The 6163-nt window shown below is 44.1% G+C and overlaps 1 pseudogene; it reads left to right on the forward strand.

The window, feature by feature from the left end:
• Window positions 1-2282: 2282 nt before the first annotated feature.
• On the forward strand, window positions 2283-4713 carry LOC114620569 (annotated as a pseudogene).
• The last annotated feature ends 1450 nt before the right edge of the window (window positions 4714-6163 follow it).

Below are 6163 nucleotides of genomic sequence, written 5' to 3' on the forward strand. Positions count from 1 at the left end.
CTGTTTTGACAGAGGATCCAAAAGCAGGAAGGGAAAACTGCCATTTCCAGAGGCCTCGGGGGAATGAATTGTTCCAGAACCAGGGCACAATGACACAGACCTGGGTTTTGCAATGTCCTGAAAATTCCTCATACCAACAGGAACAGCCTGGGAAAGTCACCAACGAGCAAAGCAGTGGTGGGAACTGAAGCCTGGTGGCCTGGAACCTCCTAGGGCTCACTGATAAGCCAGACCTGCTCACCTTGGGAGCAGAACAAAGGACTGGAATACATAGAGAAAGGAGACCTTAGCAAAGGTGCCAGGTCTCATACTGCTCAGTCAGACCAATCCACCACAGAGCAGAACAAAGAACCTTAGGAGGTGAGGAGAAATGAAACAGAAGCAAAGACCCACTTCCTTGAGTAGGTTAACCCAGAGAAATGTCAAGGAGCACCATCCATGAAACAGAATCCCAGAAGAGCAACCCAGCCATGGCTACTTCTTGGGTCCCTAACACACTTCTGTCTCTTGAGTCCGATGCTCACTGTCTTAAGCGCGCTTACTCATTTTCCAGATGGGAAAGGTCAAGATGGGAAGATCTTTGATCAAGGCTCAAAGCTTATTGCCCATCAACATGTGAATACCGAAGAGAAGTTCATGAATGGAATGAGATCAGAAAATAATTCACGAGTCCTCCATACTTTTTTAATACAGGCGATACTACAGAAAACTGCACCAAGTACAGATGGTGCACCAACCACAGTGACTCCTCTGTGGAATCACTAAACCTGAACAGACATAAAAGTGGTCAAATTAGAGAGGGACTTTGTGAACATAATGACTGACAAATGCTTCAGTTTCTGGACAAATATCAAAGTCCAAGAATCCAACCTGGGGGAGGGGGGAAGGGTACAAAAATACAGAGTACTGTAAATCCTTTGAGACTGAACACAAATTCATGGTAAAATCAAACTATAGTGGAGATAAACCACACCTATGCAGGAAATGCAAGAAGAAAATTGCTATAGGACATGCTAACACTTTGGTTGACACCAGAGAACTCATCCTGGTGGGAAACCCTACAAATGCAGAGATTGTGACCACATAAGGTTTCACAGTAGAATCACTATACGAGTGAGGAACTTGAGAAAGAAAATCCTTGAGAAATGTTGAAATCAGAGAACATCAAGAGGTTATGCTAAAGGGAAAGTATGAAAATCTGATAATGCTGGAAAGTTTTTCATTATTTACTTGTTCAACTTCAAAAAATTCCCAGTGAAGATGAAATGGAGAAGCTGAAGAGTGTGTTTTTGTGAAGCAATGTCCTGAAGATGGAAACATCCCATCCTGACAGGAAGTTGATTTAGACAGGAAATAAGCACCTCTAAATTGCTTCAGGAAGTCCCTGAGGCTGACTAGAATCAGTAGGCCCTTTGCCCTGGAAGGGGATATCAAGAGGAACTACTGCTGATAGTCCCTCTCAGACAAGCCCAGCCACCAGAAAGATCTGCAAACAGCCTAACTTCCTGAAGTAACAGACCAGCCATACCTCCTAGAAGAGGCTCAGAACAACTGAGCCACTGGGAAAGGACACTTCAACCTGTGGAACTGCCTGCAGGCTTACAGTATGCTCCAGGTTTCCAGAGTTTGTGAGCTGTCCTATACTTGGGTGGACTTTTCCTGATGAAGCTGTTTTGTGTCTTTTCTGCACCTGCAAGAAACACCTTACCCATATTCCTGTAGGTAACTCCAAGAAAACCCACTGACTCACAAATTTGGGCTGTATCAGCATGCATACCTGGAGCTGTTTCATTTTCCTTTTATGGTATTTTAAAACCATGTATGCTATTATGGCATTTTTATGCTTTTGTGGTATGTATGTGTTATATCTCCCCAGGAAAAGTTTCTCATTCAACATGTACCCAAGCCTTTCATTTTTACTTCAAACCTCTTTTTAAGAAAGTTCCATATTAAGATACTTGAGAAGCTGCTGGTGGCTGCCAGTAACTATGGGGCTGGGGTACCACTCTGAGGAGCCTGAGAGACCCACAGAGGCTTCACGTAAGACATGGCAGCACAGGATGAGCCTGCAGGAGTGCACAGCAACTTCAGAACAACTAAAAAGAAGGCAGGTCTTAAGGGAAGATGCTTTTTAAAAGTGGTTTTGTGAAATTGAAAAAAGATTGTAGAATGGAATGGTAGAGTAATATAGAGAAACAGAACTAGAGATGCTAGTCACCATCCACTAGGAATGCCTTGTACGGAGCCGTCACTGATGCTTGCCCTGCTGGAAGGAGGAGAACATGAGGCTATGGCAGGTCCTGTCCCTTGACATGCTGCCCAACCACAGGATCAACCTAACTCTGAACAACAAGATATCTGAGATGAAGAATGGTTTGTTTTCTGAATTTAGTCTCCTGGAAAGACTTCTGTGGTCCCCGCTGCAGCTGGAGATCATGTTAGTGTCCACCACCCATGCTTCTGCCAGAAACCATGTGGAAGTCCATGATCCCTGCTGTCACCAGCTGTTAAGGACAATGAAGCTTCCGTGCAGTGATATCGATGACTGCAAGCTCATAACTTAGAATGAGAGACACTGAAGGCTTCTGTGGCAACCCTTGCCTGCAAGGAAAAAACTGATCCAGATAGGAATCTGCTGAAGAGAGTCCTTACGAATCATGATGAAGATGCCAAAATGCAGCTCTTTCCAGTTGATGGCTTCTGGTGGAGATGGGGGAGTCATGGAGAAAAACTCAGTTTTCATGGTCCAGTGAGTATGTGGGCAACACAAATTGGGCTTTTTTTTTTGTTTGGCTTGGTTTTCTGCTTTTTGGTGTGTGGAGAGGAACGCGCAAGAGTGGACCGGGAACTGATGAGAAGCAAGTGTGATCAGGGTGCATTATATGACGTTCCCAAACAAAATAAATATTATGTTAGGAAAACAAAGTTCATATTAGAAAGAAAGCATTTACTTGTTTGCTGTTTTGTTGCTGGATTCATGGCTGGTTGTACCTTAGAAATCACACACCAGAGAACCCTAAGAAATGTATTGAATCTGTCAAACCTTGACCTAGTAATTAAATTATAGCGGCATCTGAAAAATTGATCCTCCAGGAAAACCCTTCTAGTGCTTTATTAAAGAATCATATAAGGTCTGTGTGGAGCCGTGATTTCAGGTTTCTATTCCATAGATTCGTGAAAAGTTGTCAAGAATAAGGCCTACTTTAAGAGACACTAAGTGAGATTTAGAAGGTGGTGAGAGGGTAAAACTGACCACTATGCTCAGAAACAATTGGCAATCTAGGACAGAAGTAAGTACAGCACTCCCCAGTACAGGATGCTGGTTTGTGTAAATATCAAGAGAAATCATCTGTCAGATCGGTATGCCCGTACAGAAGGGGATTTGTAGTCTGTACAGCACACACACATGAACTGCCAAAATATGGTGAGAAAATTGACCTGACAAGTTATGCTACAGCCTACTGTAGTGCAAGCTTCTCAACAGGATTGACATGGACAGGATCTGTGAAGGCCGAGTGGAGGAGACTAGAGATGAACACAATGTGGAAAGCATAGATTGTCAGCCTGGTGCCTTCACTTCCTATTTGAATGCAAGTCTTGCCCGAACTACAAGTGGCAATAAAATTTTAGAGACCCTGAAGGGAACTGTGGATGGAGGCTTCTCTACCCCTCACAGTACCAAACGATTCCCTGGTTATGACTCTGAAAGCAAGGAGTTCAGTGCAGGAGGACATCGGAAACACAGAAAGGGTCAGAATGTTTCAGATTACATGTGCTACCCAATGGAGGAAGATGAAGATACAGATAAGAAACCGTTCTCTCAGTAACTCCAGACATGATGGAGGAGATGCATGAGAAAGCTCCTGGTGTTAATCCAGTCAGTCATACTGTGTCCTGCCTCTCCACTGGGGGTGCCTAGGTGCTGTCAGGATGCTGCCAGGAAGAGGCAAGGCAAAGTCCATGGCAGTTACTGATCTCTTTTCTAGGTACTGCTGGGAAAGGGAATTGGGAATATGGGTCCTTGGTCTACCTTTCCCCTGGGGCATCTTCAGGCCAGGTGGAGAAGGAGAGGTGAAGCCCAGGACGAGCAGAATGTGGTCTGATTGAGAGTACTGGAGGAACCGGAGGAGAGAAAGCCTTCCTTGGGAGTCATAGGTACCGCTCTTTAGTAGAAAGCCTTCCTCATGGTAGGTTCCCCTTAATGAAGCAGCTCTCTGAGACGGTCCTTGTTTGTTCAGATTGCTTGATTTAATGGAGGATGTAAGTAAACACATACATTGTATTCAGGGGGAACCAGTGATTAAACAGCTTTGGGAGAAAGAATACCCAGGAAGGGAAGCTCATTGGGCGAAGGCTTAAAGTTTTTAGATACCTCATTAGCATGGAGAAGAACTCCAGGCATTACTTTACTGTGACTGACTGTCCATGGTCCTCTCAGTGGGGTGTCGTGGTTACATGTTCCAGAGCAGACAGAGACAAGTAGGGAGTGGTTCCACTCCTACCAGTCTCAGATCTCTAAAATTCCCAGGGTCTGAGCTCATTCAACCTTGCCAGTGCTTATTCCTGTCTGGTAATATGGTCCCACATGCTCTAAACCAGAAGAAGCCCAAGACAGAAGTAAAGAAGACATGAAACTGTTCCAAAATATCTCTTGTATAGAAGAGAGATCAGGTTGCTCAAAAGAAAGCAAGCTTCCTCGGGGCTCAGAAATGAGCTGCTGAAAGCTAAAACAGTTTTCTAAGATTTTATTTTTCATAAGGACAATAAATTTGTTGACAAGGCCCCCAAAGATGTATTTAATATTGAAAAAAAATTAAAAAGCACAAATGGCTGATACTTGGTTATCCTCCAAAAGCCTTCACTCAGAGCACAAGCAGCTAGTTACCTGGTCTTGGAAAGCCACACTCCAAAGGCTAAGGTATGACCAACCGTCACCTCTCCCCCAGTTGACTAAGAAGCCAATGTATTGTCTTTTACAGTGGTCACCAGTATTGTGACCCCCACCCTTAACTCAAGGTCTCTGTATGCATTCTGCTGATCTCAGTAGATCCTTCCTGGCTAACTCAGCCCTACCCCATATCTAGGTATACAGTAGTACAGAGAAAAGTAAAGAATTGTGGTCATGAGTATTTCTAGGATGTTCCCCAATGCTTACTACAGGGCAGGAATGGTAGCATTTAAGATGCAGATTCTTCCAACCATCAAGGACACATGGCTGGCTTCTACCGATCACACTAAGTCATGCTACTTTCTGTACAAGTAGAGTATTAATGGAGAAGTGGGTCATCAATATGGCCACAATTTTTATAGAAAGGATGGAGCGACAGAAATACAGGACTGGACTTGTAAATGCACAGAACCCTCCGAATGCCTGGTATGGTGGTTTGAACATGCTTAGTCCAGGGGAAGTGGAACTGTTAGGAGATGTGGCCTTGTTGGAATAGGTGTAACCTTGTTGGAGGAAGTGTATTACTGTGTAGACAGGCTTTGAGGTCTCCTCCTATACTCAGGCTCCACCCAGTGAAGATGAGGTCTTCATGCTGGCTGCCTGCAGAAGAAAGTCCCCGCTGCTGCCTTCAGATCAAGATGTCAAACTCTTGGCTCCTCCAGCACCATGTCTACCTGCATGCTGCCATGCTTCCCACCATGATGATAATGAACTGAACCTCTGAAACTCTAAGCCAGATCCAATTAAATGTTTGTCTTTATAAGAGTTACCTTGGCCATGGTATCTCTTCATAGCAATAAAACCCTAACTAAGAACCTGACCAGCATTCAATGCCCTGGCCTGAGTCCTGTTGCTTTCTCCATAGTTATCAGAAGAGTTCTCCTCAGGACCATTGTGGCGACTTTTCCATTACTATGAAAAACTTAAACTGGTATAGACAACTTAAGAGGAATCATAGGAGGTCAGGAAACACACAAAGGGTTTAACTACACTCTCTCGATTTCTTTTTCCTCTTTCATACCATTAAGCACCTTGTTATTAAGACAGTGTACTCATATTCAGGATGAGGAACCTCCCCCATGAATCCTCTTGAAGTGGTCTCAGATCAGACATCACCAGATGTATGCTTTAATAACCTAAGTTATTCATCTGGTAGAGTTGACAATGATTAACCACCACAAGCCCACCCTTCTCAGCAAATATCTCAACCAGTGA

Source organism: Grammomys surdaster, unplaced genomic scaffold (genome assembly GCF_004785775.1).
Source record: "Grammomys surdaster isolate TR1022 unplaced genomic scaffold, NIH_TR_1.0 169, whole genome shotgun sequence".
Lineage (NCBI taxonomy): Eukaryota > Metazoa > Chordata > Mammalia > Rodentia > Muridae > Grammomys > Grammomys surdaster.